At 49.1% G+C, this 15,728-nt stretch overlaps 1 protein-coding gene across 2 annotated transcripts in view; it reads right to left on the bottom strand.

The window, feature by feature from the left end:
* The window catches only part of NCMAP (non-compact myelin associated protein), a 54,565-nt gene that overhangs the window by 16,858 nt on the left and 21,979 nt on the right, over positions 1 to 15,728 (bottom strand). The window contains exon 2 of one of the 2 annotated variants that reach the window (XM_010345436.3): positions 5,842 to 6,035. The exons of the other annotated variant lie outside the window; for it this stretch is intronic. The gene's annotated coding sequence lies outside the window, so the exon portion shown is untranslated. The remainder of the gene's footprint in view (positions 1 to 5,841; positions 6,036 to 15,728) is intronic. 2 annotated transcript variants of the gene reach the window in all.

The raw sequence follows: 15,728 nt of genomic DNA, 5'->3' as shown, positions 1-15,728 counted from the left end.
CCCTCAGTCGGAAGAGTTAATGCAGTTTGGGAATCTACCATGTACCAGGCTCTGTCTCAGAAGCCTTCACACAACATATCTTCTCATTTAATCCTCTCACTCACCGAGAAGTGGCTGTCATCTACGCCCTCCTATTGAGAAGCTGGGACTCAGAGTGTTTGAGTGATTCAACCAGTCGTACAAGCAGGAGGAGGTGGAGCTTGGACTCAAACACTCTCTAGTGTAAAATGTATTTTTTTTTCCCTGAGGCCATTAAGAATCAAAATGCACAAGGCTATGATGTTCCATGTGAGGAGTGAACCGGAAGTTACAGTGAATATGATGTCACCCCTGGAAAGAAGTGTTGAGATCCTCCACCAAGAACCACTGCACGATGATATAAATAATTGTTCTGGGCCAGCATGGTGGTTTACACCTGTAATCTCGGCACTTTTGGGAGGCTGAGGTGGGCACATTGCCTAAGGTCAGGAGTTTGAGACCAGCCTGGTCAACATGGTGAAACCCTATCTCTACTAAAAATACAAAAATTAGCCAGGCGAGGTGGTGGGTGCCTGTAATCCCAGCTACAAGGGAGGCTGAGGCAGGAGGATTGCTTGAATCTGGGAGGTGGAGGTTGCAGTGAGCAGAGATTGCACCACTGCACTCCAGCCTGGGCAACAGAGTGACTCTGTCTCTAAACAAATAAATAAATAATCACTCTGAACTATAGGGATCAAGAAAAGAGGGAAGCAAACCACTTTTGGCCTCGTTATTTCAGAGTGGGACTTTTACTCCAGCCGCTGACAATTTGGAAGCCCACAAAGAGTCTACGTCAAGAGAGTTACCTAGGCCTGTTCGTAATCTTAAAAGCCATAGGCTTCAATATACCATCTACCTGAGAAAGAGGTATTTCGGACATTCAAAAAAAAATGGTGTATAAATTTATTTTCCTTTTAAAAGTAAGAAATGTGTTTTACGTTATGAAGATGAATATTATAGGAGCCCACATACTTACCACTCAGAATTTTTTTTTTTAATGGAGTCTTGCTGTGTCGCCCAGGCTGGAGTGCAGTGGCACGATCTCTGCTCACTGCAACCTCCACCTTCTGGGTTCAAACAATTCTTCTGCCTCAGCCTCTCAAGTAGCTGGGATTACAGGAGCACACCACCACGCCTGACTAATTGTTTTTGTATTTTTAGTAGAGATGGGGTTTCACTATGTTTGCCAGGCTGGTCTTGAACTCCTGACCTCGTGATCTGCCCACCTCAGCCTCCCAAAGTTCTGTGATTACAGGTGTGAGCCACTGCGCCCAGCCTGATCACTCAGATTTAACAAATGTTTACAGTCATGTTTTCTTCAGCCCACCTTTCTTTCTTCCTTCCTTACTTCCTTTCTTTTCTTCTCTTTCTCTCTCTTTTTCTATTTTTCTCTTTCTTTCTTTCTTTCTTTCTTTCTTTTCTTTCTCCTTTCTTTTCATTCTCTCTCTCTCTTTCTTTCTGAGAGTTCACTCTGTTGCCTAGGCTGGAGTGCAGTGATGTGATCATAGCTCACTACAGCCTCAACCTCCCAGGCTCAAGTAATCCTTCCACATCAGCCTCCAGAGTAGCTGGGACTACTGGCATTCACTACCATGCCTGGGCAATTTTAAAAACTTTTTTTTTTTTTTTTTTTTAATACAGATTCTCACTCTGTCGCCCAGGCTGGAATAGAGTGATACCACCTCCGCTCACTAAAACCTCCACCTCACACGTTCAAGTGATTCTCCTGCCTCAGCCTCTCAAGTAGCTGGGATTACAGGCGCCCGCCACCATGCCTGGCGCCTAATTTTTGTATTTTTAGTAGAGATGGGGTTTTACTATGTTGGTCAGGCTGGTCTCGATGTCCCGACCTCAGGCGATCTGCCTGTCTCAGCTTCCCAAAGTGCAGGGATTACAGGCGTGAGCCACTGCACCCAGCCTAAAAAAACTTTTTTTTGTAGAGGCTAGGTGTCACTACGTTGCCCAGGCTGATCTCAAACTCCTAGAGGCAAATCGATCTTCCTGCCTCGGTCTCCCAAAGTGCTGGGATTATAAGCACGATCCACCAAGCTCAGCCAAGTTGTTTTTTTTTCTTCTTCTTCTTTTTTCTTTTTGAAGAGTCTCACTTTGTAACCGAAGCTGGAGTGCAGTGGTGCCATCTTGGCTCACTGCAACCTCTGCCTGCTGGGTTCAAGTGATCCTCCCGAGTAACTGGGATTACAAGTGCCCATCACCACATCCAGCTATTTTATATTTTAATAGAGACAGGGGTTTACCGTGTTGACCAGGCTGGTCTCAAACTCCCGACCTCAAGTGATCCACCCGCCTCGGCCTCCCAAAGTGCTGGGATTACAGGTGTGGGCCACTGTGCTGGTCTCAGTTCTTCTTTATAAGAAAAAAAGTCAGACATAGCTGAAATCCCTTTTGTAGTCTATCTCAATCCCATTTTCTCCCTTCCCCAAAGTAACCACTCCCTTGACCATTCGTGTGTATTCTCATCAAAGTTTTAAAATGTTTACTATATAACATACATATCCATAAACATTGTATATATTGTGGCTGTACATATCTATTAAACATGTCTATTAAATATCAACCTGGCACCTACTAAGTGACTGATGTTGTGCTCAGTGCTGGGAACACACAGGGCATACAAGACTAACTCCTTGCCTTGGGAAGCCCACATTCTAGTGAGCACAACAGACTATAGATTTGATCACAGGATTCTGGGGCTCAAAAAACAATCATTTCCCTTGTCGACTCTTCAATATCTGGTAGTGAAAGTCCTTCACCAGCTGGTTCCACCCTCTGTTTCCAGCCTCTCAGCTACTCACACCACCCTCTGCCAAACTGCTGTGACAACAGGGCACCCCATCTTCCCCCATCATACTTGGTCTGCCTCTGGGCTGGCTGCCCCAGGCACTGGCCTCCCCAGTCACCACCCAGGGTCTCTCCAGAGAGTCCCTATCTATGAGCTGCAGCTTCCCTGCCCTCCCAGCTCTAATGGAAGCAGACTTGAAACATGCAAAGTAGGGTCAAGGTATCTGCAGCCTGACTTGGCTCTGGTGGCAGTGACCTGCCCTGGGGGCTCCTCGGGGTCAGAATGGCCTCTGTGGCCTGGCCCTGTTCATCTGTAGGGTGGGCTCTGCCTCTGCCTCCTCTCAGCTCCCTTAATCCGGGGCCCTGTCTAACCCTCCCTAGCTCTTATCTACCCCTCCTTCCAAAGATCAGACCCTCCAGACTCCCAGACTCAGGCTCCCACCGGGAACCCTGTTTGGCTCCACCTGAGCTCCCCACTCCTGCCACTCTGTCTCCCTGCCTGGGCTTTCTGTCTCCCAACACCTGAAACAGGCTCAGGCTGGCTATGCAGTATCGCTCCCCAAGAAAAAGAGCACAGTCTTCAAGACACAGCCCAGGCCAGGCACGGTGACTCATGCCTGTAATCCTAGAAGTTTGGGAAGCCAAGGTGGGTAGATTACCTGAGGTCATCTATATCAAGCTAAGTTCGAGACCAATATCAAGCTAATATCACCAATATCAAGCTAAGACCACCCTGGCCATCATGGTGAAACCACCTCTCTACTAAAAATAAAAAACTAGCTGCTCGTGGTGGTGTACACCTGTAGTCCCCGCTACTTGGGAGGCTGAGGTAGGACAAACACTTGAGCCCAGGAGGTGGAGGTTGTGGTGAGCCAAGATCACGCCACTGCACTTCAGCCTGGAAGACAGAGCGAGACTCCGTCTCAGCAAAAAGACACAGCCTAGTCCCCAGTCGCCCCCCAGGAAGACTCCCACTCAGACAGAAATAGCAATGCTGTCCCCTACCCTCCCACAGCAGTGCCCTGCAAAGGAACACTGCCGAGGCACGTGTCCATTGCTTCGTCTGCCATTAATGCCGCATGCTCATTGCCAGGTCCTTGAAGAGAGAGACTATTTCTCATTCCTTCTCATGTCCTTCTACCTCCCTCAGATAAAGTGTCTGGGTCTTTTCTCCTTTGCCAGTGCAAGGGCTGGAATGAGTAACTGGATTTTTCCCAGCTTCATCTGCTCGTCTGTAAGGTGAGCTGCCTTTCCCTTTCTCTGAGGGAGCTGAGAGTGAGAGGTGAGGTATGGAAAGTGTTTTTTATGCCCTCACCCCTCCCTCCCTGGAAAGTGTTTTAAAGTGCTCACTAAATTGTAGCTCTAATTATTATAGTGAATATTAGTAAATATTTGCTGAACTCAATCAGAGACAGGGGAATCTGGAGCTGAAAACTTGGAGACATTCTTTCTATAAAAACAAGCACAAATTAGCTGGCCTGGTGGCAGTCTGTGCCTGGTGGCGGGCTGTGCCTGGTGGCGGTCTCCCTCTATTTGAGAGGCAAAAGAGGAAGGATCACATGAATCCAGGAGTTTGAGGCTGCAATGAGCCATGATGGCACCATTGCACTCCAGCTGGGTGACAGAGCAAGGCCCTATATCTAAAACTAAATAAATAAAATAACATTTTTAAAAGACAGACGAATATGAGAATTTGGAATGAAAGCCTTCCCACCCAGCACTGCCCACCTCTACTCTCAAGGGGATATGCCTGCCCCATCTCAGCATGTGAAGGGTATTAGTATGCATTTCCCTAAACCTTCTCCTTCTAGCCCCACCAATATTAAGCTAAGAAGACTCACCAAAAGAAAGTGAGGCTTTCTATTTATTGATTTATTTATTTAGAGACAAAGTTTTGCTCTTGTTGCCCAGGCTGGAGTGCAGTGGCATGATCTCGGCTCACTGCAAACTCTGCCTCCTGGGTTCAAGGGATTCTTCTGCCTCAGCCTCCAGCCTCCCGAGTAGCTGGGATTACAGGCATGCACCATCACACCCGGCTAATTTTGTATTTTTATTAGGGGTGGAGTTTCTCCATGTTGGTCAGGCTGGTCTCGAACTCCTGACTTCAGATGATCTCCCCGCCTTGCTTCCCAAAGTGCTGGGATTACAGGGGTGAGCCACCGAGCCTGGCCAAAAGTGAGACTTTCTTACAATTTCTTTTAAAAACAGAAAGGAGGTACAAATCGATGGCTGCTGATCAAGGTTTGCCTAGTGAGAGAGACATGGAACAATCACTGGCAAACCCAAACCCATGGACATATTCGCCGTGAAACCAACATGCACAAAATGACAGAAGCCACCATCTGAGTGTTTGGCATGTGCCAAGACCTTGCACCAGATATTTTCTGTCCATGCCCTGATTTAACCAGCAACATGCCAGGTAAGGTAAGTTTTCCTTTCTCCTTCTCGCAAATGAAGACCCCAAGACTTGATAATATACAGCTAACTTCGGCTGGGCGCAGTGGCCCACACCTGTAATCCCAACACTTTGGGAGGCTGAGGCAGGTGGATTATTTGAGGTCAGGAGTTTGACGCCAGCCTGGCCAACATGAAAAATTAGCCGGGTGTGATGGCAGGCACCTGTAATCCCAGCTACTCTCTAGGGAGGCTGAGGCAGAATTGCTTGAACCCAGGAGGCAGAGGTTGCAGTCAGCCGAGACTGCACCACTGAGCTCCATTCTGGGTGACAGAACAAGACTCTGCCTCAAAATAAGAATAAAAATGAAAACCATTGAGCTGAGGTTGTGCAATTGCACACCAGCCTGGGCGATGAAGCGAGACTCTGTTTAAAAATAAAATAACATAAAGCGAACTCTCCGTGCTCACGGAGCTCCGAAGCTACAGAACTGATGTGTGAACCTGGGTGTTGCGAGCGGCAGTGCCTGCCCTCTTCCTACCGTGCCACCCTGTCTCTGACACACACTAGTGGGGTCTATGACCGATGGCTGCAGGAATACATGCATGCACACACATACACACACTGACCAGTAATGCAGCCACCTAAGGCCACCAGGGCGCAGGCTCCACCACAGGTCCTGCAGGGGTGACCTCCTGGGTGCCGAGTTCCAGGTGCAGACTGTCTTTTGGATGGGCTGAGTTGCTCTTCTCTCTCAGAGAACAGTGAGGAATCTCAGAGCGTATCTTGCCTCATCAGGGAGCGAGGGCTCTCAATTGCATCTCTGTTTGAGAAGGTGGGAGGGAGGGTGGTAGAACAGCCATGGCCAAGGATGTGGGTGTTTTCATGTGTGGGGCCCCAGCAACTGCTGTTAACCAAGTGAGGGCCAGCAGGGCCCTTCGGTATCAAACGTGCCTATGAGTAGGGGCCATGGTCCCAGAAAACAGGGAGAGGACAGGGAAAGGGAGACCAGTTTTCACAGGCAGAGGTTAATTTAATAAAAATAATAATCATGCACTATGTGCAGGCACTGCACTTTGTGCTTTACGTTTGAGATCTCATTTAATCCTCATCCCAATCCAGTAAGGAGGGCAAGGCACTCTGTCCTCTACAGATGAGGAAACTGAGGCTCAGAGCAAAGAAGAAACTGCCTTAACTTCACAAGGCTAACATGAAAACCATGCCAGGATTCAAGCCAGGGTCTGTCCGATTTCACAGCCTCTTCTTCAAAAACCCTCCTAGCAAATGCACAAGGCATAGGTAGCCCAGCTTCCAGGGCCCAAATCAATGTGGGGCTTTGAGGAAAAATCCCATACAGGCTAGGATGCAGCAGACAGAGCGAGGGCCCTTGCCCCAGGCCCCTGACCCTGACCCTGACCCTGACCCTGACTTCTACCCAACTTCTCCTGCCCTTGGCCACACTCTGAGCCTTCGTCTTTGGCAGAGCCTCAATCACGTTTATGGAACCTACAAGGGACTATTGTTTTCTTGGGGTTGTTTACAAATGGCCCGAGTGGGAGGTCAGTTTGGGAAGTGATGGAGGGTCATAACCACTCACAGATCCATTGCTGTCTGCCTAGCTCTTGATCAAGTGTAAGAGTTGAATCTGGAAGATGAATGTTGGTCCTCCCCTGCCCAAAATATCTCCCCTGAAGCTCTGCCCTAGGGGTACCCCTTCTCTCTTTGGCCTGGCTTACAAGTTCCTCCCTGGATAAGACAATAAAGATAGTGCCAAGCCTGGCAGACCTCTCCTCAAATGACCACGTGTCCCCTCAGAGCAGGTAACCCATGAAAGCCCTTGATCCCCCACAACTTTGGGATTGATGTCTCCCAATCCCCAGAGAGATGGGAGATTCAGCAGGACTTGATCTCCTCCACAGACAAGCGGCTCACTACTCCCAAGCAGCTCCTGGAGATATTGGCATGTTTTAATTGACAGCAAATTGACCTTCAGGCCAAGTGTGGTGACATGAACCTGAAATCGTAGCTACTCAGGAGGCTGAGGTGGGAGATTCACTTGAGCCCAGGAGTTTGAGGCTGCAGTGAACTGTGGCTGGGCCACTGCACTTCAGCTTGGGTGACAGAGCAAGACACCGTCTCAAAAAATTAAATTAAAATAAAAAGAAAATTGGGAATTTTCCTCTCAGAAGTCCTCTCTTTCTCACCAAAGACAGAGCTGTTTTCCTTTGCTTTTTTCCCTTTCTTTTGCGTATTAAACCTCTACTCCTAAACTTCTAAAACTAATAATAAAAATAAAAGATAAAAGAAAAAGAAAATTGACCTTCATATTGGCACCTTGTAATTTTTACTTACTGGTGCTAATTATCTTCCCACAAAGGTAAATCTGCTACCTTTTCTAAGTGAAAGCCTTTCAGGATTAAAAGTACTTTTGTGGTGGGGAATGGTGGTTCATGCCTATAATCCCAGCATTTTGGGAGGCTGAGGTTGGTGGATTGCTTGAGCCCAGGAATTCAAGACCAGCCTGAACATGGTGAAACCTCTTCCCTACAAAAATACAAAAATTAGCCTGGCATGGTGGTGTGTACCTGTAGTCCCAGTTACTTGGGAGGCTGAGGCTGGAGGATTGCTTGAACCCAGGATGTGGAGGCTGCAGTGAGCCAAGGTCGCACCACTGTACTCCAGCCTGGGAGACAGGGTGAGACCAGTATCAGAAAAAAAAAAAAAACAGAAAAGAAAAGAAAAGAAAAAAGAAACAAGGCACCTTTAACCATTGTGTATGAAAGGGTCAAACTTCCAGGGCTGGAACAGAGCAGTTAGGGTAGCTGGTATCAGCACATCAATGTTACTTCCCACCAATAGGTGGCGACAGCGGGTGGCTGTAGGTTGGTAAACACCCTGCTGAAGCCAACCTGTTTTTAAGCAGTGGAGCTTTCTGCTCTTGAAAACAGCAACTGTATGTTTTCTGATGATTTTCTTCTCTGGGGTAAAGATTTTCAGCTCCTTCAAACAAGCCTTCGGCTGAGTGTCCCTCATGGGTTCCTTATTCCTCTGTGTCAAGGACTCCCTTAAGAATGACCCCAAAACTGGACACATGACTCGAGAGGGGGGCTGACATGTTCAGAATGACACTTTTCTTGATACTTATCAGACGTGACCTGAATTCTGCTATTTACTAGCTGTGTGACCTTGGCCAGCTTTCTTCACCTCTTGGTTTTCTGGTCTGTGAAATACGAATTACAATAGTCACAACTCCACAGGGTTGTTATGAGAATTAAATGAGATGAAACATGTCATGTATTCAGTGCAGCGCTGTATACAATATCTTATTGATATTACCCTAGATCGATGCAAACAAATAGCTCTCTGGCCTTACAGGCTGCCATAGCGCACTGCTCATATGCACCTGCTAACAGACACCCCGCCCCCAGCCCTTTTTCAGACTTACCCTTACATTCATTTATGGTCAATCAAAGCCCTAAGACCAGCAAGTGAAGGGGCTTTTTTTTGAGATGAAGTCTTGCTCTGTTGCCCAGGCTGGAGTGCAGTGGCACAATCTTGGCTCACTGCAACCTCTGCCTCCCAGGTTCAAGGGATTCTCCTGCCTCAGCTTCCTGAGTAGCTGGGATTACAGGTGCTGGCGATCACGCCCAGCTAATTTTTTTATTTCTTAGTAGAGACAGGGTTTCTCCATGTTGGCCGGGCTGGTCTCAAATTCCTGACCTTGTGATCTGCCCACCTCAGCCTCCCGAAGTGCCAGGATTACAAAGCAAATGAAGGGGCTTTATGAACTGCAAAATGGAAAGAGAGGGGCAATGACAGCCGCATGATGAGTAGCGACAATATAATGACCGTCTGCTGTCCAGTTGCCAGGACCCCATTCTGCACTTGTGCAAATGACTTTTTGACAATCAGGACTTTGCACTGATCCCTGCTAGCTTTGACCTTGTTGATTTGGACCCTCAGGAGAAACGTCAGCTCCTCCTGGATGGCTGCTGAGAACGCTTGATGGTGCTGTGACACAACATTGTCCAGGGGCTCACGACCCAGCAAGGGCTCTGGGGTTGGGTAGACTTGGATTTTAATCTTTGCTTTATCACTGACCAGCTTGAGAAGCTGAGCTGCTTTTTCCTTTGTAAAACAGGGCTAACATCTCCTATCTTGTGGGGTTGTGAGAATAAGTGAGATGCCATAATTGCCCAACTGAGGGCCTGGAGTGCTCATGCCAGTTCCCAAAGCCTCTTTTCCTCTCCCTGGCTCCAGTCTGTGTTCTCCCTAATCTCTTTGGAGCTTGAACACTCTGTTCTCTGTCTGGTCAAGTGTTGGTTGCACTGGTCAAACTCAGGTCTAAACAGGTCAGGGGGCCAGACTGTGAAACCTGGTGTCCCAAGGAGGGGATCCGAGCAGGGCTTCACCAGGACCTCTGAAAGACCTGATCTTCTCCATCTCCATCTAGAGCAGAGACAGAGGAAATAGTGAGACCTCCCCCAAAGAGAAAAAAAAGTCCTGATGCGACTGGTGGGGCACAGGGGCTGTGGCTGGGCAGAGGAAGAATAAGCTATAGGTTCATAACCTAAGACTTGGAAGACCAGGATTTCCCTTGCTACATGATCCTGCAAAGTCCGCTTCCTTCCCTGGACCTTGGTTTTCCTGCCTGTAAAATGGCCCAGTTTGGAGATGATCTCTCAAGGTTTTCCAACCAGCAGTGTTATTACATGGAACTGTTGATAGCTTCACTCAAAAACCAGTGTCTTCCAAAAGCTTATTCTTCTTTGTAGATACGGACTTAGGGAATGTGAGGAGAGGGAAGTCAGCCTTAGCAAGTCACTCTGGAAGGCAGCGATCCTTCCTAGAAGGCACTTGAGACTGGAACAAACTGAAGCGGATTCCATGAAAGGGCTTTGATTTGGCAACGGCGGTGCACGGGAAAGGAAACCTGGGGGTGATCTTCCCAGCACTCTGCAGGGCACACAGTCACCCCGGCCGCCCGATTCCTGCACGGCCATTTCCTTCACCCTCCATTCCTATTGGGTCCCATGTCACAAGCTCCCCACCCTGTCTGCCCTGTCTATTCATGGCTCTGTGTGTCACAGCTCCTGAAGATGGGGTGGGGATTCTGCCGAGTGCTCCCCTGAACTGGAGGCCATACACAATTACATATTGAACATGTGTCCCTTGCAGCTGGTTCCCAGAAATAAGGAAGCACATGTTCTGCTCCATGTACCCAGCCATTCTTTCACCCTCCCATCCACTCATGCCCCTATCCACCTGAACACTCACTGGGCACACAATCCTCCCTCTACCCGTTCTGTGCATCCGTCCTCCCATCCATTCAACCAGCGCCCACCCTGTGCATAGGACTGAGAAGACTCAGAGAGGGCCATGGGTCTGTTTGAAACCAAAGAACAGTACAGAAATAAATAAAATAAAAACACAAAAACCAGAGGAGCCACGGGGATTATGTCCTGAGGAACTCAGACGAAAGGATGTGAAATGGAATTGTTTCCTTTCAGAATCTTTTCTTCGATCCCATGTACTGGGCATCAACCCACCACAGGCCTAGCCCAGCACTGCCCGCAGAAAGGTGCCCGATCGATGTCCTCCTGCAGTCCTATGGCAAAAGCCGGAGTCTGTGGCTCTGGAAGTCTGGGCTTCAGGCCCACCACACTTGTAGAGTCTGACTTCCCCACCTTGTCAAATGGGGGCTCAGCAGACCTTTGTTCCTCTGATTTTGGTGGCCCGCATTATAAGGAAAGGGGACTCCAGGAGCTTCTAACCCAAGACCTGCAGATATGATCAGCTCTAGGTGCTGAGAGCTATAAATAGAAACCCTGGCTGAAAGTGGTCACAAGGCATATTTTGCCGGTGCCAAAAGGGTGGCACACACAGTGCCAGAAATCAGTGGGACGAAGAGACCTGTGGGCACGGTGGTGGAGACTGACGGAGCTGGAATGTGACCTGCGGCTTCCATCTGCCCCTGTCGTTGGGCTGAAGCCAAAGATCCAGCTCTTGAGAGTCCTCAACCTCCGTAGGAGCTCGCACATCAATCTCCACGTGTCCCACTGTCCCTGCGCGACAGTGGGGAGACACAGGGTTCATGAGTTCATGCCCCTCGGTGAATATGTCACAGGATAATAATGCCACCTTGACATCCTAGGCCAGGAGAGAAGGAAGCCAGCACTCAAGCCAACCCTGCCCAAGCGCCAGGCACTCTGCGTTCACATGCTCCCTGTTTAACCCACACAACAAGGCGGGGCTTTTCATCTCCACCGCGCTGAAAGGAAACGGAGGCTCAGAGAGGTTAAGAGACTTGCCTAAAATCTAACAGCAGGTCAGTGGAGGAGCTAAGTCTCAAACTCAGACCTCGGGGTCCTCGGCGACCCTGGTCCCCAGGAGGTAAGCAGTATTCTTGGGGACACTCTTAGGGTCAATGGCCCTGCTAGGGAAGGACTCTGCTCACTTTCTTTTCTTTTCTTTTTTTTTTTTTTTTCTGAGACAGAGTCTCATTCTGTCGCCCAAGCTGGAATACAGTGGTGCAATCTCAGCTCACTGCAACCTCCGCCTCCCGTTTTCAAGCAATTCTCCTGCATCAGGCTCCTGAGTAGCTGGGATTACAGGTACCCACCATCACACCCGGCTAATTGTTTTGTATTTTTAGTCTAGACGGGGTTTCACCATGTTGGCCAGGCTGGAACTCCTGACCTCATGGTTTGGTTCCCTCAGCCTCCCAAAGTGCTGGGATTACAGGTGTGAGTCACCACACCCGGCCACTGTCTGCTCACTTGTCTTTCTACCTGTTGATATTTTGAGTCCGAGAGGTACAGCCAGGCCTCAGAGTATGGCAGGGTTTCTGATCCTTGGTACTACTGACATTCGGGCCAGGTAATTCTTTGTTGTGAGGGCTGTCCTGTGCATTACAGGATATTCAGCAGGATATTCTCCTCCTCTCTCTCTGACCCTTATGATGACATTGAGCCCATTCAGCTAATCCAGGATAATCTCCCCACTTCAAGGTTCTTAACTTAATTACTTCTGCAAAGTTCCTTTTTTTTTTTTTTTTTTTTTTTTTTAGACGGAGTTTCGCTCTTGTTACCCAGGCTGGAGTGCAATGGCGCGATCTCGGCTCATCGCAACCTCCGCCTCCTGGGTTCAAGCAATTCTCCTGCCTCAGCCTCCCGAGCTGGGATTACAGGCAGGCGCCACCACACCTAGCTAATTTTTGTATCCACCCGCCTCAGCCTCCCAAAGTGCTGGGATTACAGGCTTGAGCCACCGTGCCTGGCCCTTTTTTTTTTTTTTTTTTTGAGATGGAGTTTTCTTGTTGCACAGGCTGGAGTGCAACGGCACCATCTTGGCTCACTGCAACTTTTGCCTCCCGGGTTCAAGCAATTCTCCTGCCCCAGCCTCCCACGTAGCTGAGATTACAGGCATGTGCCACCAAGCCTGGCTAATTTTGTATTTTTAGTAGAGATGAGTTTTCTCCATGTTGGTCAGGCTGGTCTCAAACTCCCAATCTCAGGTGTTCCACCTGCCTCAGCCTCCCAAAGTGCTGGGGTTACAGGTGTGTCCCAGCCAAAGTTCCTTTTGTTATGTAAACTAACATTCTCAGGTTTGGGGGATTGGGATGAGGACATTTTTGGGAGGCCATTATTCAGCTTCCTATATAGCAGCTGGGCTCTTATCTGTCTGATCCCAAGGTTTGCACTCTGAATCCACTCCTGCTTCGTCTACACTGCCTTTACATGCGGACATGTAGGCCAAGCACTGAAGGAGGCAGTGAGGTGGCTCAGACGTGTGCAGGGTGGTTGGCACCAGCAACACGTCAGGAAGGACCACATGAGAAGGGCTGCGAGAGACGGACAGAGAGAGAGCCCCGGAGCCGCCGGGCCAGCTGGGGTTGGGGAATAGAGAGTGGGCTCAAGAGGCAACTGGGCAGGCCTGATTCCTTCCCTGCTGAGCAAGCTGATTTCATGTAAGTCTAGCACCAACCTACATCCAACCCAAAGGCAACTTCAGTTCATTCTGTCCTGAAGGACCACTCCAGCCCCACCCCTGCCAGCCAGAATTTTATCCCATCTGGGGGATTTAGTTGCTTCGTTAGCTCATAACCATTCTCAAATCTTCCTTTCCAAAGCTCCGTCCTGCCAAGGGCTTAGAAGGTCTTTTGTCTTGTGAGGACTTTAGTCTTGTAAATGTCTACTAAAGGAGACTGTCTGCTTGAGTCCACTCCCTGGCCAATTCTGATTTGCAAGGATGTCTTTCAGCTATCTGGCCCCTCCGTGAGCCTCATCAATCCCTTTATAGGCTAGAGGAAGTACACTGGGTGGGTTAGCTGGGCTCTCTTTCCCAGACAGACAGAGCGTTGGACTTCTCCCAGCGACTCTCAGGCCGTGCAGGAACATAGGGTGGTTTCTCTAGGCTACCATACACAACGAATTTCCTGCCTGCAGGAAACTTACAGGTAAGATGGATGAATTCTGGATGGCCATATCTTGAGAGCAAAGGATGGGATATATCTTTTAAACAAAAGAAAGCAGGGCCCAGGCGCTCACATATGTAATCCCAGCACTTTGGGAGGTCAAGGCGGGTCAATTACTTGAGGCCAGTAGTTTGAGACCAGCCTGGTCAATACAGTAAAACCCCATCTCTACTTAAAATACAAAAATTAGCCAGGCGTGGTGGCAGGCACCTGTAATCCCAGCTACTTGGGAGGCTGAGGCAGGAGAATTGCTTGAACCTGGGAAGTGGAGGTCGCAGTGAGCTGAGATGGCAACATTGCTCTCCAGACTGGGCATCACAGCGAGACCCCATCTCAAAAAAATAAAAGGAAAAGAAAAGAAAGGAAGGACTTCTGGCTGGTTAAACAAACCAGATGGCGCATGAGTATTCATCTCAGCTTCATCCGGAACCCCCACACACATGACAGCAAAGGAATCAAGAATCAAGAGGTATCAACTCTCAAGGCCAAAAGGAACAGAAGAGAAAACATCCACTCTGGAGAGAGTCCAATACAGGTTTGAAAGCTGGAAAAGCCGATGGCTGAGTATGACTTACAGCCTGGAAAAGGCCAAGGCCCAGACCTACGGACTGGGTGAACCAATGAAAGCTGATTGCACTGAAGAAACCCCCAAAAGACTCAGGAGTTCGTGGTGACAGAAATCACCAGAAGTCAGGGTGCCAGGTGAGTCTAAAAAGAGGAAGATGGGCCCGGGCATCAAGATCTGGCCCTTGAACCTTCTATGAACCTGTTGTCAATGCCTCTGGTTTTTCTGCCGGTTATGCTTAATTTTGATGTATCGGTCAGACCGGTGCCGGATGCACTGCTTGTCTCCCTTTTTGACGATCTTGGGCTTCACAAGGGGTCTGAGGGCGGCCATGATGCTGAGGAGGAGATGGCTGCCACTTCCATAGGCAGCACTCGCCCCTGTCATCCAGCACTTTGGGAGGCTGAGGTGGGTGGATCACCTGAGGTTAGGAGTTCGAGACCAGGCTGGAACTTGACAAAACATGACAAAACCCTGTCTCTACTAAAAATACAAAAATTAGCCAGGTATGGTGGTACATGCCTATAGTCCCAGCTACTCAGGAGGCCGAGGCAAGAGAATCTCTTGAACATGGGAGGCGGAGGTTGCAGTGAGCCAAGCTTGCACCACTGCACTCCAACTTGGGTGACAGAGCAAGATTCCATCTCAAAAAAAAGAGGAAGATGAAAGTTACGGCGTAGCTCCACTCTGACCACTTCCACTCCTTCCCTCCGTCCTTACCACTGCGAGCCGCCTCCACCCTGTAGATTAGAGTGACTTCTGTCCCCTCTGCAGAGACAGCCAGGAGGAGCTAGGCCTGCACGGCCCGACATGATAGCCACACGTAGCCATGGCGAGTGAAAGAAAAATTAATTACATTTAAATACAATAAAAAATGTAGCACCTCCATCGTATTAGCCACATTTCAACTGCTCAGTATCCTCTGTGGCTGGTGGCTCCCACATGGGGCAGCACAGGACTGTGTCAAGTCATTTTGGGCAGTGGCCGCCACAGGCTCTGTCCTTCACACGGTGGTCCACGGATCAGCAGCCCCGGCAGCCCCGGGCGCTTTGATAGAAGTGCAGAATCTCACTCAGGCCTGCTGGCCAGAACCTGCCCTTGGGCCAGACCCCAGGCGATTCACAGGCACATTTGTCTGGGAAGCTCAGCTCTGCCAAAGGCTAATCTCTGGCTGAAAATGGGAAGCAGCCTCGGCTCTGGGAAACTGACCAGCCAAAGAGAACAGACCTACAGATACTAATTGGCTAGAGAATCCTCAAATACCACGGCCTATGGAGAGGCTGCTAGTTGACAAGCTCCGCCCACCTCACCTAGAGTTTTCAACGGGTTTTTGTTTCCTTCGTTTTTGTTTTGTTTTGTTTTGTTTTGTTTTGTCTTGCTCTGTTAGTCAGGCTGGTGTGCAGTGGTGCCAATCATAGCTCAATGCAGCCTTGAACTCCTAGGCTCAAGTGATCCTCCCACCTCAGCTTCCTGAG

The sequence above is a fragment of the Saimiri boliviensis genome, chromosome 11 (genome assembly GCF_048565385.1).
Source record: "Saimiri boliviensis isolate mSaiBol1 chromosome 11, mSaiBol1.pri, whole genome shotgun sequence".
Classification (NCBI taxonomy): domain Eukaryota; kingdom Metazoa; phylum Chordata; class Mammalia; order Primates; family Cebidae; genus Saimiri; species Saimiri boliviensis.
Note: the sequence above shows the minus strand (reverse complement) of the source record. Positions and strands in the feature narration are given on the sequence as shown.